A 23,429-nucleotide genomic window follows, 5' to 3' on the forward strand; every position below is an offset into this window, starting at 1 on the left:
AGCCAGCATTTTTATATGCATGAATGGATAAGTCTCTTCCCAGTGTCCCCCATCCCCCACTGCCATCCAACTCAACCCATCCAAGAAGTCTCAAAAGCACAACTTCTTTGGGCCCCTGTGTGGCTCAGTAGGTTAAGCGGCTGGCTCTTGATTTCAGCTCAGGTCATGATCGCAGGGTCATGGGATTGAGCTGGAATGAGACTCTGTGCTGGGGGGGGCTATGGGGGTGTGGGAGTCTGCTTGAGAGTCTCTCTCTCCCTCTCCCTCTGCCCCTCTTCCTGCTTGCCCTCACACGTGTTCTCTCTCTCAAATAAATAAATAAATAAAATCTTTAAAAAAAAAAATAACTTCTTCCTGACCTGTTAATCAGTGAAACAAACCTTGAAAACTTTTGTCATTGTCACCCTTTCCTTGAAAAACAAGTTTGTTTGCTTATAAACTACTTATGTACTCTTCTGTGGCCTTTCCATGAGAGGTTTCATCTTTCTCATGGACTTCCTGGAGCAAATTTCTGAAGTCTCAAGTGACTTTTCTTTGCCACATAGCATGCCTCTGACCATCCTTTCTTACCACTTTCAATTGGTTAGTGCATAAGAGATGAAAACTAATTGAAGTCATCATCAAAACAAAATAGGGACTTTAAATCTAGAAACAGCAAAATAGAAATTTTATTGCATTCCAAAAGTCAGGTATAAATTACTTTTGTTCCCCTGCTGTTTTGCCATTGATTATGTAATGGCTGTAAAAATGGGGCCATGTCACAATCTTATGAAACCTTTATAGTTCATGGTTGATTTTTCTGCCATCCGCTAGGCTAGCTGCTGCCAAATCTCTTTCAGCAGAAAGAAGTCACTTTAGGTGAAAGACCAAAATAGCGCTTTCAAAGTGGGATGATGTTGTTTGCAGTTACTTTATCGGTCTTTGTCATTCTGAACCTTGATCTAATTACTCACCCGTCTGGGGATTTAGCTTTAAAAAAAAAAGAAAGAAAACCTTACCGAAGTTCAAGGGTTAAGTAACTGATGAGTCTCAAGGCATCTTACTGCTTTTCATTCATACAATATTAAAAAACCGTAATTAAGCAATAAGTTGGTAACCAAGAAAAAAAAAATACCAGATAGACTATAAGGTCCCAGACTAGGCTGGAAGATCCACAAAAGTGAAGGTGTGCATTTTATTTGCCAGTGGATACCCAGCACTTGGACAGTGTATATTTATAATGAACATAAACTTGGACCTTAATTTCTAAGGTCAGTACTAGCACAGTGGTAGTTGTGGATGGACATTCCATGACACTAGGACAAAACATCCATTTCTTGGCACCCCACACCAGTGAGGGCTTAACAAATGACATATCATTTTTTTTTTTTTTGAGGTAAACGGGGGTTTATTATGTGGTTACAAGGATGTCAGGCATGTTCTTGGAGAAACTGGAAGACTGTCAGGCCTTGGGGTGGCTCCTTCCAGCTCTCTCACTTCCACTTCCGTATTCTCACTGCATCTGCCTGCTCCTCCCACCCTCACCCTCGACCTCCGAGCTCATTTATGTCTACATGGTCACCTATAGAGCCCAGCCTACAGGTCACACCCCAGCTCTGGATTCATCACTGACTGACTCAAGTGTTCTTTTTTTTTTTTTTAAAGATTTTATTTATTTATTTGAGAGAGAGAATGAGAGATAGAAAGCACGAGAGGGAAGAGGGTCAGAGGGAGAAGCAGACTCCCCGCTGAGCAGGGAGTCCGATGCGGGACTTGATCCCAGGACTCCAGGATCATGACCTGAGCCGAAGGCAGTCGCTTAACCAACTGAGCCACCCAGGCGCCCTGACTCAAGTGTTCTTGACACTTTGCTCAAATTATTTTTTTCTTTAAATTTTTTATTGTTATGTTATGTTATGTTTGTAATGTAGTGTTCCATGATTCATTGTTTGTGCATAACACCCAGTGCTCCATGCAGAATGTGCCCTCTTTAATACCCATCACCAGGCTAACCCATCCCCTCACCCCCCTCCCCTCTAGAACCCTGTTTGTTTTTCAGAGTCCATCGTCTCTCATGGTTCGTCTCCCCCTCCGATTTCCCCGCCTTCATTCTTCCCCTCCTGCTATCTTCTTTTTTTTTTTCTTAACATATATGCATTATTTGTTTCAGAGGTACAGATCTGTGATTCAACAGTCTTGCACAATTCACAGCACTCACCCTAGCACATACCCTCCCCAATGTCCATCACCCAGCCACCCCATCCCTCCCACCCCACCCCCACTCCAGCAACCTTCAGTTTGTTTCCTGAGATTAAAGAATTCCTCATATCAGTGAGGTCATATGATACTTGTCTTTCTCTGATTGACTTACTTCACTCCACATAACACCCTCCAGTTCCAACCACATCATTGCAAATGGCAAGATCTCATTCTTTTTGATGGCTGCATAATATTCCATTGTATATATATACCACATCTTCTTTAGCCATTCATCTGTCGATGGACATCTTGGCTCTTTCCACAGTTTGGCTATTGTGGACATTGCTGCTATAAACATTGGGGTGCACATACCCCTTCGGATCCCTACATTTGTATCTTTGGGGTAAATACCCAGTAGAGCAATTGCTGGATCATATGGTAATTCTATTTTCAATTTTTGGGGGAACCTCCATACTGTTTTCCAGAGTGGCTGCACCAGCTTGCATTCCCACCAACAGTGTAGGAGGGTTCCCCTTTCTCCACATCCCTGCCAACATCTGTCGTTTCCTGACTTGTTAATTTTAGCCATTCTGACTGCTGTGAGGTGGTATCTCATGGAGGTTTTGATTTGGATTTCCCTGATGCCGAGCGATGTTGAGCACTTTTTCATGTGTCTGTTGGCCATTTGGATGTCTTCTTTGGAAAAATGTCTGTTCATGTCTTCTGCCCATTTCTTGATTGGATTATTTGTTCTTTGGGTGTTGAGTTTGATAAGTTCTTTATAGATTTTGGATATGAGCCCTTTATCTGATATGTCATTTGCAAATATCTTCTCCCATTCTGTCGGTTGTCTTTTGGTTTTGTGGACTGTTTCTTTTGCTGTGCAAAAGCTTTTTATCTTGATGAGGTCCCAATAGTTCATTTTTGCCCTTGCTTCCCTTGCCTTTGGTGATGTTTCTAGGAAGAAGTTGCTGCGGCTGAGGTCAAAGAGTTTGCTGCCTGTGTTCTCCTTTAGGATTTGGATGGACTCCTGTCTCACATTTAGGTCTTTCAACCATTTTGAGTCTATTTTTGTGTGTGGTGTAAGGAAATGGTCCAGTTTCATTCTTCTGCATGTGGCTGAACAAATGACATATCATTTCATGATAGGGACAGACACATCTGAGCTATAATCCAGAGCCACTCTGGACTATCTACATTCAGAGGTGAAGAAACATGTGCCCTTAGCTTAGAGTCAGGAGGCTGGGCTTCAGTCTTAGCTCTCTCATTAACCAATTGTGTGGTTGTAGTCACTTACTCTCTGTGAGCCTTAATTTTCTTATCTGTACAAAGGGAACAATGATTGCCTTCCAGGACTACTTAAAAAAAAAAAAACTGATTGATGGAGTAATTGACAGACTGATGGCCAGCAATTCTAAATTCACTTTCCTCCCAAATTAATGATTTGAAGAATGCCAGGTATAATGAAAGTATTATGTCAGCAGAAAACAAATGCAGCTTGCAGAGGCTTAAAAATTAGATTTAAAAATTGATGATTGATGATGCTTATGAACACTAAAGAAATAATTTAATTCTTTTTTTTTAAAGATTTATTTATTTGAAAGAGAGCACATGGGGGGATGGGCAGAGGGAGAGGGAGAGAGAGAAAATCCTCGAGCAGACTCCCCGCTGAGCACAGAGCCTGATGTGGGGCTTGATCCCAAGACCCTGAGATCACGACCTGAGCCGAAATCAAGAGGCAGACACTCAGCCAACTGAACCAGCCAGGTGCCCCAAAATGATTTGATTCTTATACATTTATTGGGATGTGATGTCTGAGGTCTTAGTAGTTACTGGAAGCTTAGAAATCATCAGATACAATATGGTGATGAAGATTTTTATGTGTTTATGTTCTGCCCACCTCCAAGAATTATTGAAGGAAGTGAATGAGCATTTTACTTGGGGACTTTAAACAATATGTAACCTGCCAATTATGATGGCTGCATAATAAATTACCCCAAACCTTTGAGGTTTCAAAAAACAATTGTCATTTATTATCTCCTATGGCTGTGCTTCAGCTATTGTTTTAGCTGGATGGTTCTGGCTCAGCGTCTCTCATGAGGACACAGGCTGATGGCAGGTAAGGCTGCAATCTTCTGAAGGCTTAACTGGAGTTGAAGACTCTACTTTCCTGCAGGTTCCCTCATGACTAGCAAGCTTGTGTTGACTCTGGGTGGGAGGCCTCAGCTCCTCTCCATATTGGCCTTTCCATAGGACCGTCTGAGGCCCAGGACACTCCATATACGTGTCCTTACAGCAAGGTGCTGCATTGCTCAGAGCAGGGACAGCAAACTCTTTCTGTAAAGGACCAGATAGTCAATATTTTAAGCCTGTGGGCCACCTCCAGTTTCTGTCACATATTCTTCTTTAAAAAAAAATTTTTTTTTTTAAATAGGAAAACCAATCTTAGTTCACAGGCATACAAAACAATCAGCAGGCTGGGTTTTGCCCATTAGCCCGAATTCCAGTCCTTCCCCTAGAGTAAGCAATCCATGAGACCAAGATGGAAGCTGCCATATCTTTAAAGACCTAGCCTGCCAAGTCACACGCTATCCCCTCCGTTGTTTTCTTTCGGTCAGTTAGGGCTTGATTCATTGCGGGAGAAGACTATACAAGGGTTTGAAGACTATGCCAAAGGCAAGGATCATCAGAGGCCACCCTGGTGGCTGACTGCTACACAGTGCCTTTAAAAATAATATGTCTGAGGAGCATACTGATTAACATGACTTTGCATTGAATTGTCCTTACCATAAAATATAAAATATGTAATATTTTATACATATATAATATAAAATATAAAATATATAAAACATTCTGCTCCTAATTGCTTGGTGTTCTTCTAAATTATTCCCTGAAAGATCTAGAAAATGTTAAAGAATATAAATAACTAGATTATGAGTAGAGACTATCATTTTATCTTCAAAAATCTTACAACTCCTAACGACATTATCTTGACATAGTGGACATTAAATACATGTTTGTTGAATATATATATTAGTATCAATAAGGCCTCAAAATAGGCCTTCTTTTTTTAATTGATCCAATTATTTGGCACTCTGTAAGTCAAATATAAAAGATTATTTAATTATCTAGTTGTGCTGACTTTGTATAGACACAGCATGCGTCTACTGAGAAAAAAGAAAGAGTAGGAAAAAGCATGAGTAGTAAGATGTTTACAGAAATACCTCACTGTCAAAGATATAGCAATCACTCAATTTTTTTCTTTTTAAATATCCACTTGTCTTTTTGGCAAATACCTTTGAGTGATGTTCTCAAAGATAGTGTCTCAATGCCCAGATGTGAGCAAGTATGCAGAGGACTTGATGGAACATGCCAAGAACTACTGGCTTCAGCTGGCTTTGTTGGTAATTTTGAGTCTCCACACAATTTTGCTCTCATAATCTTTGACAATGACCTTCTGAAATGAGGTCATTGAAGGTAAAGCCAGCTTCTTACACTCGTTCTGGTTAAAGCGCAGGTTCAACTTCATCGAACACCAAATCATGGACTTCTACCCCCCACACCGTGACCTATAAAAAGCCTATGGGTGCCATGAAGAGGCTTGTGCAGATTGTGGGGTGTCTTCGCTCCTGCATTTCTTGTCTTTAGCTGAAGGTAGCATTTCCCCTCAACACCTAAAAGCATTTCAGTCTTTGAACCTCTCCAGTAAAAAGTAAAATACACTCACACTATGAATCACAAAGTTTAATGTATGTTCCAAAAGTTCTCTTAAACTGTGCAAGTCTTTGTTTTCCAGTCCTGGGAAGTGTATTTCTAAGTGCTGGTCCCAGAGAAGGTCTTCCTAAGCATTGTACATACCCCAGGAGGCATAAGGAAAAGAGCAAGGATTTGACTGCACAGAAACGTGAAAAGCTGCCTTAAACACATTCTGGAGCCACAGACAAATCAGACGAGGAGCTAATGCCCATCTTGTGTAAAGAGGGGGCTCCAGGGGACCTGCTTGGGGAGGATGTCCATGATCAGTTGTTAGATGGGGCAAGGAAAGTTCTAAGGTGGTTGCATGAATGTGCATAGAAAAATTGCAGTCAATATACAGTGGCTATCTCTAAAAAGTAGGACTGGGTGAAGAGTAGACACTATCATTTTTTACTTTATAAACCTCTACATTGTTCGGATTTTTTTTTTTTTTACAACAAGTACATATTACTTTTGTAATTCAAACAGTTATAATATGCTAATGATAGCTAAGTTTGATAGAGCGCTCTAGACTGTCCTAAGGGCATTAATGACACAAATGTGTTCATGTAATCTTCAGAACAAAGCTGTGAGTGAGGTACTATTTTTATGTCTGTTTCACAGATGAGCAAACAGAGACACAGGGGCACCTGGGTGACTCAGTCATTAAGCGTCTGCCTTCTGCCCAGGTCATTATCCCAGGGTCCTGGGATCGAGCCCCGCATCGGGCTCCCTGCTCGGTGGGAAGCCTGCTTCTCCCTCTCCCACACCCCCTGCTCGTGTTCCCTCTCTCGCTGTCTCTCTCTGTCAAATAAATAAATAAAATCTTAAAAAAAAAAAAAGGAAACAGAGACACAGAGAATGCAAGTAACCTGTGACAGAGCTCGTAAATGGCTGGCTAAGACTAAGTATTATTAAAATATATAAACTGCAAAGAATATGATTATCCTTAAAGGAATCAGTGGTACTGTTCCTAGCTTCCGAACATAATTTAAAAATAATTTATGATTTAAAAAAGGATTTAAATTTTAATTTAAAAAAATGACCCAGAGCACACTGAACTCATAAGTTATTTTCTTTAAAAACATTATTAAAATAGAGCAGACACGACCTTCTGCCAGATATCTGTGACCTAAACCCTTTGTGTGCTTTAGAAATATCCCTGTTGTGTGCTATAAAAACCCCATGTCAGTGTGCCTTGTTGCTAAACCAGCTCATTTAAAGGCCAAGAGAGGGAAACATCACTAGCAAACGAGCAGAGACAAGGAGAAATGTGTAATTACAAAGCTCAGATGCTCCAAACTGATTGATGTAGAAAATGAAAATAGGAAGACATCCCCCTTCCTTGGGCTTATTATCTTAAATTGGCTACATCCTTTGTTGTGGATAGCCAGACAGACTCGTGAGAAAGGCAGAGTGCTCACATCATGTCTGGGGACACTCCAAGAGTCAGCAGTTTCAGCTCCTGGGGTTCCTCATGTTCCTTTTCTATAAAGAGGAGGTAATAAAATCCACCTCCTCTCCGTACCTGAAGGCAGCGTGTGAAAACATGCTTCCCCTTTGCTATCAAAGTGATGAGAAAAGCACTGACTTACTGTTTTCTACTGATAATATCAAGTTCTAAATATCCATTATCAGTAGGTCCTTGGAGTGAACCGAAATCCACTCACCTTCGAGAAAGACAATGAGCCAGATGTTTCTGAAGTTCCAAAGGGCAGAGCCAACCTCTCAAGATGGCAAAGTAGGAGAGGCTACCTAGTCAATCATTTGAAGAGCACAGGTTAGAACATCCTGTCCCAAAACATCTTTGGTCACACTAGGTACTTGAAGTTCCACCATTAGAAATTCATTCCTTTGAATGGTTAGCGTCCTCCTGCAGAATGAAAATATCTTCACATCAGCTTTCCACTGCCCAAGTTCAAAGTTGGGTCACTGGATGTAATGCTTAGAAGGTCCATCAGTACTCACGTCAGGAGGTGGGAGGGTCCTGCCCAGGAGAGAGACACAAAAAGATGTTAAAATAAACTGCAAGGAATTTGATTATTCTAAAAGGAATCAAAGTTACCGTTCCCAGCTTTGAACCAGCCCTAGGACTCCAAGAGCTCTAGTCTTTCCCAGGTCAGTATGTCCCACATAAATAAGGTCAGTCTGGTCATGTACTTTCCAACCACACAAATACCTCAAACTTTGGCTGGGTTTCCTGCAAAGTCACCTCCCTCCCTACCTGGGAACAGCAGTTTTCCAGCAAATAGCCAAACTTGGTGACTCACTGGCATTATCTCTCTCCTGCTTTGAGGCCCCATAGACACACAGAGCTGGGTTCTGGCAGTGCCTAGATGCGAACGTATCTTTCCAAGTTGGACCCCTGAACCCCAGAAGATTGGCTTTTTTTATTTTTGTTTTTGCTTTTAAATGATACTGTCATCATAGATTTTCTAATTCTTTCCATGGAGAATGAGTCCATATTCTGCTCTGATTAAGGCTCTCAAGGTCCTAAACAGGAATACCTTGTCCCCTCTGCAAAAGGAACTACTCCATTCACATTCTTTCTCTTAGCACAGAATCTACCATCCCCTGAGCACCAGCAACACAAAACTAAGGGTCATTCCTACCAGCCCTGACTGTGAAGAGGTTTTCAGAACAGAAAACTATTATTGTGTATTTAATCTGAAGACTGAATGGAACTGGGGGGAGGGGGGAAGCAGCAGGCAAGGAAGAAGGAACTAGCAAATTGCAAATGTTGACAAGTCTGCTGCCTCTACAATCTGTCAAGAGACAGACACACCCCCTGTACCAACACCTTCAGAGAACCATCTCAAAGATTAACACCATTAGGAAGCGTTTGGACTTTGAGCTCTGAGCAAGGGCTTATTCATTCAACCGCGGAACAAAATGCCATGAGAACAAGCTCTGAATGAAGGTGATAAGATAAACTTAACCGCTAGCCCTCTCCTAGCAGCTGTCCGTAATGTTTCTCTCCGAACCTTTGGAAATTCTCTGCCTCTCTGCATGTCTGACATTGCTCACCTGTGTTACTTGACAAACTGAATGAGTTGGTTCATAATATTTTTCATATAAATTCAATTGCTTCTTGCTGACCATGCCTTCATTTCCTCCCTCCTCCTGGATCTGGAGGAAAAAAGTTCCCAGGATGATAAAGTCGAGTTAGGAGGAACTCTTTTCCCCCAGAAGACAATAAAGAGTCAAATAACTCCGCTCTCAAGGACTGCCAGGGAAAAGTCCCTCATGGGGCACAAGGGCTCCTTTGTAAGTTCACCCTCACCAACTGCACTCACTCAGCAGGCTCTGGTCTTTCTGGGTATTTCTCTGGTCAGTGCAGGTTCCTTCCCTCCACCATGATTATTTTCAATTTCTTTCCTTTCCCTCCAGGCTGCTCACTTGCTTCCTAATGCTATTAAACATCCGACCCCATCCAGACCCTCTTTCTGTCCATTTGACACAGAAGTTGCTGATGGTCCCTTTTTGTCTTCTGTCCTGGCCTGTTCGCTCGACACTCAAACTATTGATCTTCTCAGCTCCTTCCCTTCCCTCCTCGTCCCTCCCCCTCCCTTCTCTAACCAATTGCTCCCTCTCCACTGGTTCTTTGTATCTGTATTGATATCTATATGGCCATTCCTTTACCTGTAACACACATAATATATATAATGCATGCTGCGAATGTTTCCTCCGAGGTTGTCCTTTGTCTTTTAACTTTGTTTCTGATGTGGTTTTTTTGTTTTGTTTTGTTTTGTTTGCTTCCTTATTGTGTTTTTTTGGCATGCAAAGGTTTCTAAATGATAATATTTATCAATTTTTTCTTTTATTGCATCTGGATTTTGCGTTAAAAATACTTTTCCCTTACTAACTACATAAATACAGACATACAGACATACAAAGGGGCATCTGGCTGGCTCAGTCAGAGGAACATGGAATTCTGGATCTCGGGGTTGTAGTTCATGCCCCACATTGGGTATAGAGATTACCAAAAAAACACACCAAAAACAAAACCTTGCCCCACCCTTAAGATATCAAGGAATTCATGCATGTTTTCTTCTAGAATTGTATGGTTTCGTTTTTACATTTATATCCAAACCATTTGGAATTTACTCTTGTATATGATGTGAGGTATGGATCCAATTTTATAATTACCAAATGGCTGTTTAGGCATCCCAACACCACTTAGTAAAAAAGTCTTAGCTCTATTGATTTGTGAGGTCACCTTATTATGGTCCAAATTTCTGTATTTAAGTCAACTTACGGATTTTCTATTTGCTCTTTCTATTTATGAATCTACCAAAAAGAGAAAAAAAAAAATCCCTCACTCCTACATCCTTCTCTAGCTTTTGCCCTAGTTCTCTCCTCCCCTTCACAACTTTTCAAAAAGGTTATCTATACTCTGCCTCCATTTCCTTACCTCCATTCACTCCTTAATTCCTTCTAGTCTGGTTTTTTCTTTTTTTTAAGATTTTATTTATTTATTTGTCAGAGAGAGAGGGAGAGAGAGCACACAAGCAGGGAGCGGCAGGCAGAGGGAGAAGCAGATTCTCCGCTGAGCAAGGAGACTGATGGGGGGCTGGATCCCAAGATCCCGGGATCATGACCTGAGCCGAAGGCAGACACTTAACTGACTGAGCCACTCAGGCGTCCCTCCAATCTGGTTTTTACCCTTGTCATTCCATCAAAACATTTTGAGCTTGAGTCATCACCATGGCACTGGATTCCACTGGCAGATTTTGGACCTCAGCAGCTTTTGACATTGTCGAACACTCCTCGAAATGCTGTCCTGATCGGCCTGCAAGTCTCCACCATCTCCTGCTTTTCCTCCTTCTTCCTTAGCCAGTCTGGCCCCACTTCCTGTGTGGGTTCCTGCAGTTCTACCTGGCCACCCAGCCCTGGTGGTTCTCCCGCTCACTCCCCCCGCCCCCCCACACACACCACCAGGCGGTCTCATCCCTGCCTCCCAGCCTGCAGTTTCAGTTCGAACCAAGCCAAGGTAACTCACCCCTCTCTCCCACCCAGTTCCTGCTTCTAAGTGATTCTAGATGACATTTACACTTGGGTATTTCAAAGGCATCATAAAATCCGCATGTTCAAAACCGGACTCAAGAAAGACCCATTTCATGTTACCCTCTTCCCCAAATCTGGTTTGTCTTCTTCCCATCTCACTGAATAAGATCATCATTCACGGTGACAAAACCCAAAAACCCAACTGTCCTCCTTGCCATCTCTTCCCTACATCCCGGACCCAAACCATTGCTAAGTCCTCCAGAAGACTCCTCCTATCAGTCTATTTTTCCCCACAACACACCCTCATCCACGCTATTCTCAACTCACAGCTGCATTCCTGCTGTGGCCACCAAACTGGTCTCCCTGCTTCCTACTCTTTCCTCACCCCTACGTGTCACTCTTCCCTTGGCAGCCAGAAAGAACTGTTTGAAATCAAATCACTTCACTTGCTTCCTGTTGCTCTTCTAATAAGCCAAAGTTGTAATGCGGTCTACAGGAGCCTCTGTGGTCTGGCACCTGCTTACGTCTCCCATCTCCTCCTTCCCTTTGCTAGGCTTCATCTCCACCTCACCTCTTCAGCCCAGCCCCTGCCATAGTCTTCCTAACAAGGACCAACGCTGCCATTATTTCCTCTCTGGGTACCATGTATCTCCCCTTGGAAATGTTTTCATCACAGTTAGCGTTTGATGTTTACATGGGAGGTGTATTTTTAATATCTATGAGGACAAGACCCTATCAGCCATTTGTTTCATTATTACCCCAACGTCTACCTCTCATCCTGACAATGGTAAACAAATGAATAAACTTAAATCAGCTCCTACTTCTTTCACAGTCCTTGTTTTCTTTTTTGAAACTTTTAGATAAGTAAGATTTTGTTTTTCAAGATGTTTTTATGAAACGTGGGTTGATGGCTTAGGGTGGAGTCTGATATTATGACCAGAATACTGAGGATCAGGAAACTCTAGTTCTAATGCCAGTCTTATAAACTGCAGTGGCAAATTCAGGAAAAGAGTTTAAATATTTCATACTTCCCCAAAACATGCTAAATATGGTTGCCTCACTTCTATTTTCATTATGTTAGTTGCTCTCATATTCTTCTCTTCCCCTAGATTGTCAAATTCTTGATGGGATACCCTATGTCTTACTGATTTTTGTTTCTCCATGGTGTCCATCACTTCAGAAAGTGATCACAGTTGAATAAATGAATTAATAAATGTGTAACATATGATGGCATGATTTTTTTCTCTTTTTTATTATCCTTTTTTTTTTTTTTGGCTGTGTAGGCAAATAGAGAGAGAAGAGGGAGAGAGCTTGATGAAAACACACAGCAAGGGAGGCCTGAACCTCTTTTATTATCTTATATTATTTAAATTCAGTTAATTAACAAATAGTGTATCATTAGTTTCAGATGTAGAGTTCAGTTATTCATCAGTTGCATGTTACACCCAGAGCTCATTACATCACGTGCCCTCCTTAATTGATGGCATGATTTTTAATAGCACAGTGAAAATAATGCAATACTAAAAAATAGTTGAGGAACAATTGAGGGTATTTCCACTTAATCAGAAGTAAAATATAAGCTGAAATGCCCCAAATATGATAAGCCTTTGGCCAGAGTTTTGAATAAGCGGGGCTGATGTCAGGTCAAACCATGAGGTAGGTGTTTAGGAAGACTTTAGAGGAAGCTTAAACCGGGAGTTGAGGAATACATAGGCATCCGGAATTGACAGACTATCAGTGTAGATGAGGGTCTCCAAGAGAGCAGTGAATATGGACGTTTAGAATTAGCTTCACTTATATAAAACAGAAAATTAATTTAAACATAGTAGAATATTTTTCTTCATGTAAATGATATTCAACGGTAGCTGGTCCAGCACTGATATATGGGCTCCATGATATTTTGGGACCAAGTTCCCTTCTACCTTGTCGCTTTGTCATTTAAATATGTGGCTTCTCCCTCATAACCCAAAATAGTTGCTCAGGTTCAAGTGACTGTTCTGCATTCCAGCTGGGGAGAAACAGGAAGAGAGAAAGATGGCCATGCCCAGTACTTTAAAGACCCTTACTGACACTCTTATCCCATTGGCCAGTATTTAGTCACATGGCCACATCTAACTGCAAGGGAAGCTTGGAAATACAATCTTTTTTTTTTTTTTAAGATTTTATTTTTAAATAATCTCCACACCCAATGTGGGTCAAACTCACAGTCCCAAGATCATGAGTTGCACTCCTGACTGAGCCAGCCAGGTGGCCCAGAAATGTAATCTTTGATCAAGAAAGCCACGTGCCCAGTAAAACTTAATAATCAGAAGAACTAAAAGAAGAGTTTGTGTTGCAGGGAACAAAGTTAGGAGGAAATCCATGGATTGAGCCAGTATTCACATTTCTAGTTCCTACACACAGACTGCCAAGTGCTACTCAGTTTGCACAGGGAGTGGCCAGATGAGTGATCATCAAGCCTCAGGTGGATCTCAGCATCCCAGTGAATCCTGCACTGGTGCCTGGGCAGCTCCCTCCTCCACACCCATAGAGGCTGCTCCAAAGCTTCTCCACTCTTCTACAGCCACTGTCTTCCTGGCTCTTGGATCTCTGACCACCCAGAGGAAATGCATGCTATCAAGCATGGGTAACTCATTTTCCCATCCCCAAACCTACAACCTTATCTCTCTCATTCACCCCCACAATGCCTACCTTCCCTCTAGTTTTGTGTTTGTTTTCTTTCATTCTTTGTTTTGTGGCACCTTTCTCCTGATTAAGATAAATCTTGCCTCTCAGGAAACAAGCCCCAGTGGATATTATGGCTTTTCTTAATATCTTCCCTGTCCCAGCCTTTTCTAAACATTTTCAAGCCTCCCCTATCTTGAAAGACAAAAGGAAGGTTCAGGCCTCCCTTGCCTGTGTGTTTTCATCAAGCTATCTCCCTTTTCTCTATTTGCCTACACAGCCCAAACTCCCAGGAAAAACAGTCTACTTCCCACCTGCCACTTATTCTTCAACCCATTCTAATCCTCTTGCAACATGACCCCTGGCCCCTACAGTCTCCTGAAACTGCTCTGGTCAAGATCTCTGATGACCTACTCATTGCCAAATCCAATGTTCTCTATTCAGTTTTCATCTTTCCCAACACTTCCTTGGCACATGGCACTGTTGATACTTTTCTTCTTCTGGAAATTCCTCTTATGGCCTCTATGAGTTCTATGCCCATTTCTTTTCCATTTTACTCTCCACCTCTCGCTGGTGCTCCTGAGATTGCCCCAAGGCGACCTCATCCCTTTTTACCACTTTGAATACGTGCTCCCGATGGGCTTGATAACTCCCACGTCTCTATCTCCAGCTTCAGATCAAAAAGTTCAGGTAGCTCCTGGGACGTTTCCCCCAGAATACTGATTTGCTTATATTTCTGTGAGGAGCATTTTGGGCCGGACTCAGCTGGGCAGTTCTACTGATCTCACCAGAGTTCACTCATGCAGCTGCGATCATCTGGTAATTCATCTGAGCCTCAATGGTCTAAAATGAGCTCACTCACTCATCTGGTGATTGGTGCTGGTTCCTGGCTGGAGCACTTCAGTTCTCCTGTATAGAGTTCAGCAGGCTTATGCAACCACATAGTTGCCTCAGTGTTCCAATTCTGGCTGAAAGAGAGCAAGCCTCCCTGTGCAAGTGCTTTTTAGGGCTCTGCTCGTGTTACCTTCACTAATGCCCTGTTCGCCAAAGCCAGTCACACAGCCAAGCAATAGTCCAAAGAGCAGGGAAATAAATTCTACTTCTTGATGATAGAAGCAGCGTCTCATAGCAAAGGGTTATATATACAACAGTGGATGAAATTATTGCAGTAGACAATCTACCATAATGTTCTTCCCATTTCAAACTTGTTTTTTCCCATGGCTTTCCTATCCTAGGGAATAGTGCCAGTGTTCCCGTATTCACTCAAGCTGGAGTAAATCTAGTTTACTCCTTCCTTCCTTGCAGATGCTGTAGATTGGAGGGCTTAACACCAATTCCCAACCTCTTTCTCTACCATGGAGATACCAATGATAAACACTTTGTCACACTACTTTGTAGCAATAGGTGGTCATGTGATGCAGTTCTGGCCTATATGTAGAAGTCTGTGAGTGATTTTACAAAAACTTTTGCTTTTTTTATTGAAAGAAACAGACCCCATGGCGCCTCGGTGGTTCAGTGGGTTAAACATCCAACTTTTGATCTCAGCTCAGGTCTTGATCTCAGGGTTGTGAGTTCAAGCCCCATGTTAGGCTCTATGTTGGGCATGGAGCCTACTTTTAAAAATAATAAGTAGGGATGCCTGTCTGGCTTAGTCGGTTAGGCGTCTGCCTTCAGCTAAGGTCATGATCCCAGGGTCCTGGGATCAAGTCCCGAATCGGGCTCTCTGCTCTGCTTCTCCTTCTGCGTGCACCTTCCCCTGCTTGTGCTCTCTCTCTCTCACAAATAAAGTCTTAAAAAATAAATAATAAATAAATAAACAAGTAAGAAAGGAACAGACCCCGTCTTTCTTATTTGCTCCTTCTGTCCCTGAACACAAACAAGACATCTGGAGCTGCAGCAGCTACCGTGTGACCATGAGGTGACAAGTATTAAGAAGAGGCCAAGAGAATCAGAGACACCAGCCTTGCTATTATTGAATCATGAAACAAAAACAGCAGTTGCCTCCATCTAAGACTTCTTGCTATGGGGAAAAATAAAGTCCTCTTTGTTCAAGCCTCTTTAAATTGGGATTTGTTTTAAAAGATTTTATTTATTTGTTTGTCCCAGGACCCTGGGATCATGACCTGAGCTGAAGGCAGATGTTTAACCGACTGAGCCACCCAGGCACCCCTGGGATTTTGTTGTTACTTCCAATCAAAAGAATCCGTGGCACACCTTCATCCGCTAATCCAGTCAGTCATCACATCCTGTATGCTCTTCCTTCTGAGGTTTTCCCACATGTACTTCCTTTATTCTATCTCTGCTGCCTCTGTCTTAGTTCACACACCTGTGGAGCTACCTCAACAACCTTCCATCTGGTTTCCCTCTGGTCATTTCTCCAGCCTAATCCTGCTTATTGCCACAACTTGACTCACTGAGAGTCAAGAGATTTCCAATTTCCCCTCATGTAGTCTTAATTACTTAGAATGGTCCCCAGTGATTTTCTCGATCAAGCCCCTACACATGTCTCCATGATTCAGCAGGTCTAGGGTGGGACCCAGGAATTTGTATTCCTAACAAGCTCTCCTATGATGATGCTACCAATAGTGGATAAACCACTTTTTGAGTAGCATTGGTACAGAGTTCTTTTCCTTCAGAGTATTTGCCTTGACGTGTAATGAGAGATTCCTTCATTCCTTAATTCATTCAGTGGTTCTCAAACACTAGTGTGCATCAAAGTCCCCTGGAGGACTTGTTAAAACACAGAACACTGGCTTCTCCCACCAGAGTTTCTGATTCATCAGGATTAGGGTAGGGCTTAAGAATTTGCATCCCCAATGAGTTCCCAGATGCCACTAATTCTGTCTGTCAGGGACCATACTCTGAGAATCACTGTCTTGGTACAGGGTTTATCAATCAGGGCTCTATTGACATCTTGGGCCACATAATTCTTTACTGTGGAGAAGTTGTTCTGTGCATTATAGGATGTTTGGCAGCATCCCTGGCCTCTACTCAATAGATGCCTAGAGCTACTCCTCCAGTGGTGATAAAAAATGTCTCCAGAAATTCTCAGCTGCCCCCTACTTGAGAACCACCACCTTGGAGGGATGATTTGATCCCCATCCATCTTTTCCCTTAATCTCTATGTTTCATAAAAACAAGAGTCTGCTTTTTGTATCCCCAATGCCTAGCATAGCCACTCAATAGATATTTGCTCAACAAATGAATCTAATTCCAACAGAGTTTAGGGTCTTTTAATGCTGCCTTCTCCAATCCCTTTCTGGTATCTCTCTCTGATCACCAAAAAGCATTAAAAAAAGAAAATCTTTCTGCTGTCACCCTACCCTGAACAGCCAGGTAATGACAATGTTTCCCGTCTTTTTTCTGTACTTTTATAGTACATCTGTGCATTAGCAGTGACATTCTGGAAGCAATATCTTAACCCAAAGAACAACTCAATAGTGAGAATTTATTAATTTCGGCAGGCTGGTAGAAAGAGGATACTTTTGGTCAGGGCACTGCTGCTCCCCAGCAATAGCATCATATGGGCAACTGCCTATGAGATGCACACATTTGAGTGAGCCTCAGGAGGCTGAGGATTCAGAACCCTGGCAGGCAGCAAGTAGGAGCTGGGGAGCTTGCAAATCTGGTGTCACAGTCTGTTCTTGCTCCAGCATATTTGACTTTCTCTGATTTCCTCCTACTACCACCTATCTCTAAATCTGGGCGGCTTGGTGAGCTCACACTGGTCCAGTTAGGTAATTAGGGAATAAATTGCTCCATTCTGGGTTGTCTTGGACCACAAACACTTGGCTGTATGTGCCAACCAGGTCTTTAGGCCAGCTTTTGTGAATGCTGGAGGGTAGTTGAAGACTTGTTCATTCACCTGTGGGGAGGTTAACAATCGTTGTGCTCTCAAGCCTTCCAGAAGGAAATTCTCACAGGGAATGTAGTGGAGCAGAACTTTCTGACTCACTGAGAGTGTGAGTGTAATTTTAAGAAGATTTGCTGGGTTAATTGGTTCTTTGATGATACGTTATAGAAGTTACTTTGAGCTACTTTGAGAGGCAATGGAGAATTTATGCCTATATTGCACCAATATTGGCATACTTCGTGGAGCAGGAGCTGGGTGTAGGAGGACATCAGGAAAGGAGGGAACCTGGAACAAGGAGGGAACCTGGAACCAAATCTTCTCTGATTCTCTGAGCCATTCTCCTCTTCTCTCTCTCTCTCTCTCTTTCTGTCTACCCTGCCTCCTTGCACCCCCACCCCCCGGCCCTGTCCTGCAGACTGGCTTTTCTGTGCTTCTCTTACTCTTTGGTACCCTTGCAAAGCTCCTGAGTTTACATATGAGAGCCCCAGCCTCCTGCAGACACCGACCAATATCTTCTCTGTTCTAGTACAAGATTCCAGGGAAAAAGAATCTGATGGGTGCAGCTTGGGTCCAGCCAGCTGTGGGAAGTATAAGCAAGATTGCAGGGGTCCATCCTGAAGAAGGGACTAGTCCCCAGATATCATGCTGTCTTAGATCAGATCCCCCAGAAGCAGACCCTGAATCAAGAATTTGAGTACTAGTTTATTTAGGAGGATGTTGGAAAAAGATATACTCCCACCTTCGCCTTCTTAATCCTTTTGGCCACCTGCTGGAAATCTCTGCCAAAGTCTCAAGCCAGAAGTCAAAGAAGCCCAGGGAGCCTATTGAATTGGCCCATATTAGGCCAGCCTTCTGGGGCACAGAGCAGGGTAGAGAAGGGAACCAAGTAAATCTGGAGGGGCAAATGGAGACATGATTTGGACAGTTCTCCAGAGAATCGTTTTATTTATATACCCCACCACAAATATGAAGAAATAAATGATTCCATTCTTTAGCCATAGGTAATTGTAGCATTTAGCCATGTCTAATTTCATAGTATTACTTGTCAGATTTGGATATCTGTTGACACTTGACATTTATCACTGTTTCATACAACCTAGAGCCAGGAGTGTCAATAATTTTCTGGACAAATTTTAAGCATATTTTCATTTACATAAATAGGATCCAGTCCTGTTTTAACAAACTTAACCAGTGCAAGTATCAAATACAATATGTTTATGTTATGCTCCATATGAGTAGTTATATCCTAAGCAAGATGAAAGTTAGTTGTTTTTAGAACGGTGATATCAGATTTTGCTCTTCTCTATATCATCATGTGTAGCTTCCGGAAGTTACTGTAAAAGGCTTCATTTAAACTCCTTTCATACTGATTCAAAGTCAATCCATACAGATTTATAGAAACATTTCTATCCCAAGCAGCTTTCACCAAAAGCCTCATGTCGTTTCTGAAACAAACCACTAGAAAAATAAGTGGTTTGTATTAGTTTCCTCCTACTGCTATAAGAAATTACCAAAAACTTGGTAGTTTAAAACAAACATATTTATTATCTTAAAGTTTTGGATGTCAGAAGTCCAACATGGATCAACAGAATTGGATTCCTTCTGGAGGCTCTAGGGAAGAATACATTTCCTTGCCTTTTTTAGCTTCAAGAGGCTGCCTGCATTCCTTGGTTTGTGGCCCCTTCCTACAACTTCAAAGCAGGCAGTTTAGCATCTTTGACTTTCTTTGTCTCTCTCTCTCTCTCTCTCTGACCTCTTCATCCATCATCACATCTCAGATTCTGAACCTCCTGCCTCACTCTTATAAAGGACCCTTGTGATTACATCAGTCCACCCAGATAATCCAGGATAATCTCTCCATCTCTAGATCTTTCACTTAATCACCTCTGCAAAGTCCCTTTTGCCATGTGAGGTAACATACTCAGAGGTCTCAGGGATAAGGACATAGCTATCTTTGGGGGGCCATAATTCTGCCTACTACCGCTAACAGGGTCATTCCCTTGGTACCACAATTTATAAATACCCCAACCTAATTAAGAAGGATGACCTCTATCACTCTACACATTTTTAGGTGATGGCAAGAACCTCCTAGTGCTCAAGGGAGAATCTCAAGTCTACCAGCAGAAATGTATAATATGGAACTGCAATGGAGTGGAAGAGTACTCTCTCCCAGCAATTCACCGAAGTATGTGCCTTTTTGGAGTTGAGACTGAACTTGGGGTAAATGTTGGGTGCCAGAGAAAGCAAGAGAAGAAAAAGATGGAGAATTGTGGCAGAGAAACCTCTTTGGTCTAGCTGCAAAGAGTTTGCTTTGAGTCTTCTAAACACAACATTTGGTTCTGGGAGGGAAGAAAGGATGTTAGGCATAAGCACTGCAATAAACCCAAGGATTCATTTGTTAGTTTGGAGCTGATTCTCCAGAGAGATTTCTTGCTTCACTGATACTTGACTTTACCAAGTTTGGTTTTTTCCCAGCTTCTCCCAGAGGCTGCTGTTGATCTGATCAAGCATCTTCTCCCACTCATTCTAACCCTCCTTGTTTAGTTTTAGTATATTCTCAGGTCTCAAGGAGGCCTCATTATTATCAAAGTATGTATACTTACCAATTATTCCCACTTTCTCTATCTTGGTCTGTGTTATTTTTTCCCCCTTACCAGTCTACAGAGAAAAAGATACTAATTAACTTTGTTCAAACTAAGCAAATGGATTCAAGGGCTAGAGATACTTTTATCCGCCACACTACCATATAAGAAAAATTAAAATATATTTTACGCCCAGTGTGGCACCTTGTATTTTCTAAAGATGGCCACAGTATCTCCCTTCCCTCTCTTCTCAACTGACACTCAATGGAACCGACATGGAAAGACATAGCCTATATTCCCTCCCCTTACATCTGGGTGGGTTTATGACTATGGTGGAATTGAAACTATGTGTAACTTCCAAGGCTTGATCATAAAAGATAGCACAGCTTCACTCACGTTGTCTTGGGATGCTCACTCTTAGAACCCAGCTCAAGGAGGCACTTGGGTGGCTCAGTCGGGTTAAGTGTCTGCTTTCGGCTCAAGTCATGATCCCAGAGTCCCGGTATTGAGCCCCACATCAGGCTCCCTGCTTGGCAGGGAGTCCGCTTCCCCCTCTGCCCTTCCCCTCACTTATGCTCTCTCTCACTCTCATTCTCTCTCAAATAAATAAATAAAATCTTAAAAAAAAAAGAACCCAGCTCAAGCAGAGACATGGAGAGGCCAAGTGTTGGCATTCCAGCCAACAGCCCAGCTGAATTCTCAGCTAACAGCCAGCAAGGACTGCCAGACGGGTGAGCGAGCAGACCCTCAGATGATGTCAGCCTCAAGCTCTCAAGTCACTCCCTGCTGTTTGAGTTTTCCCAAATGAGGTTCCACATGTCAAGGAGCAGAGACAAGATATCTTCACTGTGCCCTTTTGACCCATGGGATCCATAATCATAATAAAATAGTAGTTGTTTTACGCTAAGCTTGGCACGGCCTATGTCACAGTGAGAGTAACTAGAATATTTGGGTTGATATAAACATTGAAGGACACAGGCATTCTTGCCAGCAAACACTATAAACTTGACAAGATGCTTGAATCTTACCATTTTTCCTCAACTTGTTTCTTAAGAATAACAAATGTGTCAACCCCATTAATCTAATCCAGAGCTGGCCTTTCCTTCTTCCTCTGATGCAATTCATCTTTTCCAAACTATTTGTGTGGTCAAAGCTCAGTGCTCTAGAGATTTCATGAAACCTCACAGAAGCCAGAAACAAATCCCACTGAAAAGGATAGACTGCATCTTTTCCTTAAAATTCATTTTTATAAAATATGGTCAATGGGGCAACAAAGCAAAAAGGAAACCCCTTTTTTGAGGGGTGGGGGTAGCACAAGATTAAGGGGAGAGGGGCAGAACCAGGTGACAAAGGTTGAGTGTGAAGTTGCAAACGATGATACCCAATCAAGAAAAAAAAAATCCACCTGGGTGGCTCAGTCGGTTCAGCATCCTTGGATCGAGCCCCACATCAGGCTCTTGGCTCAACGAAGAGTCTGCTTCTCCCTTTCCCCCTTCCCCCACTCATGCTTGCTCTCTTCTCTCCCTCTCTGAAGTAAATTTAAAAAAAGAGAAAGAAAGAAGAAGAAAGAAAGAAAGAAAGAAAAGAAAAAAACCCACAATTTTTCAGTTCTTTGTGGTTTCCCCATTCTTAGAATATTAACGATCCTTCATCCACATGCAGAAGAATGAAACTGGACCATTTCCTTACACCACACACAAAAAGAGACTCAAAATGGTTGAAAGACCTAAATGTGAGACAGGAGTCCATCCAAATCCTAAAGGAGAACACAGGCAGCAAACTCTTCAACCTCAGCTGCAGAAACTTCTTCCTAGAAACATCACCAAAGGCAAGGGAAGCAAGGGCAAAAATGAACTATTGGGACCTCAAGATAAAAAGCTTTTGCACAGCAAAAGAAACAGTCCACAAAACCAAAAGACAACCGACAGAATGGGAGAAGGTATTTGCAAATGACATATCAGATAAAGGGCTCGTATCCAAAATCTATAAAGAACTTATCAAACTCAACACCCAAAGAACAAATAATCCAATCAAGAAATGGGCAGAAGACATGAACAGACATTTTTCCAAAGAAGACATCCAAATGGCCAACAGACACATGAAAAAGTGCTCAACATCGCTCGGCATCAGGGAAATCCAAATCAAAACCTCAATGAGATACCACCTCACACCAGTCAGAATGGCTAAAATTAACAAGTCAGGAAACAACAGATGTTGGCGGGGATGCAGAGAAAGGGGAACCCTCCTACACTGTTGGTGGGAATGCAAGCTGGTGCAGTCACTCTGGAAAACAGTATGGAGGTTCCCCCAAAAGTTGAAAATAGAGCTACCATATGATCCAGCAATTGCTCTACTGGGTATTTACCCCAAAAATACAAATGTAGGGATCTGAAGGGGTATGTGTACCCCGATGTTTATAGCAGCAATGTCCACAATAGCCAAACTGTGGAAAGAGCCAAGATGTCCATCGACAGATGAATGGCTAAAGAAGATGTGATATATATATATTTATATATGATGGATATATATATAAGATGGATATATATATGATATATATATAAGAAGACGTGATGTATATATATATAAGATGTGATATATATATATTATATATATATAAAATGGAATATTATGCAGCCATCAAAAGGAATGAGATCTTGCCATTTGCAATGACATGGATGGAACTGGAGGGTATTATGCTGAGTGAAATAAGTCAATCAGAGAAAGACAAGTTTCATATGATCTCACTGATATGGGGAATTCTTAATCTCAGGAAACAAACTGAGGGTTGCTGGAGTGGTGGGGGTGGGAGGGATGGGGTGGCTGGGTGATGGACATCGGGAAAGGTATGTGCTATGGTGAGCGCTGTGAATTGGGTAAGACTGATGAATCACAGACCTGTACCTCTGAAACAAATAATACACTATATGTTAAAAAAAAGAAGAAGAAGAAGAATGAAGGGGGGCAAATCGGAGGGGGAGACGAACCATGAGAGACTATGGACTCTGAGAAACAAACTGAGGGTTCTAGAGGGGAGGGGGATGGGAGATGGGTTAGCCTGGTGATGGGTATTAAAGAGGGCTCATTCTGCATAGGACACTGGGTTTTATACGCAAACAATGAATCATGGAACACTACATCAAAAACTAATGATGTAATGTATGGTGATTAACATAACATAATAATAATAAAAAAGAGTATTAACGATCCTAGATCTATTCATATGGAGCCTTTCTCGGTTCTATTTTGCTAGGTTAAATCCCCCTCAAATATCTGCCCACCCTTCAAAAATATCTGTCGACTCAGAGTTCAGAGAGTAATTGTTTCCTAGTGTTTTATGAGATCAGCTATAAGGAGGAAGCTATTCATTATTTCATTCAGCAAATATTTGTGTTGGCTCTGTGGACAGGAGG

General features: G+C 42.1%; 1 long non-coding RNA gene across 1 annotated transcript; it reads right to left on the reverse strand.

The window, feature by feature from the left end:
* Window positions 1–4,197: 4,197 nt before the first annotated feature.
* On the reverse strand, window positions 4,198–8,025 carry LOC113938671. The gene is made up of 3 exons (XR_003524934.1): window positions 7,882–8,025; window positions 7,584–7,786; window positions 4,198–4,515 (listed from the first exon to the last, which is right to left on the reverse strand). It is a non-coding gene; the product is annotated as an uncharacterized LOC113938671 (long non-coding RNA).
* Window positions 8,026–23,429: the final 15,404 nt, after the last annotated feature.

Source organism: Zalophus californianus, chromosome 8, assembly GCF_009762305.2.
Source record: "Zalophus californianus isolate mZalCal1 chromosome 8, mZalCal1.pri.v2, whole genome shotgun sequence".
Taxonomy (NCBI): Eukaryota; Metazoa; Chordata; class Mammalia; order Carnivora; family Otariidae; genus Zalophus; species Zalophus californianus.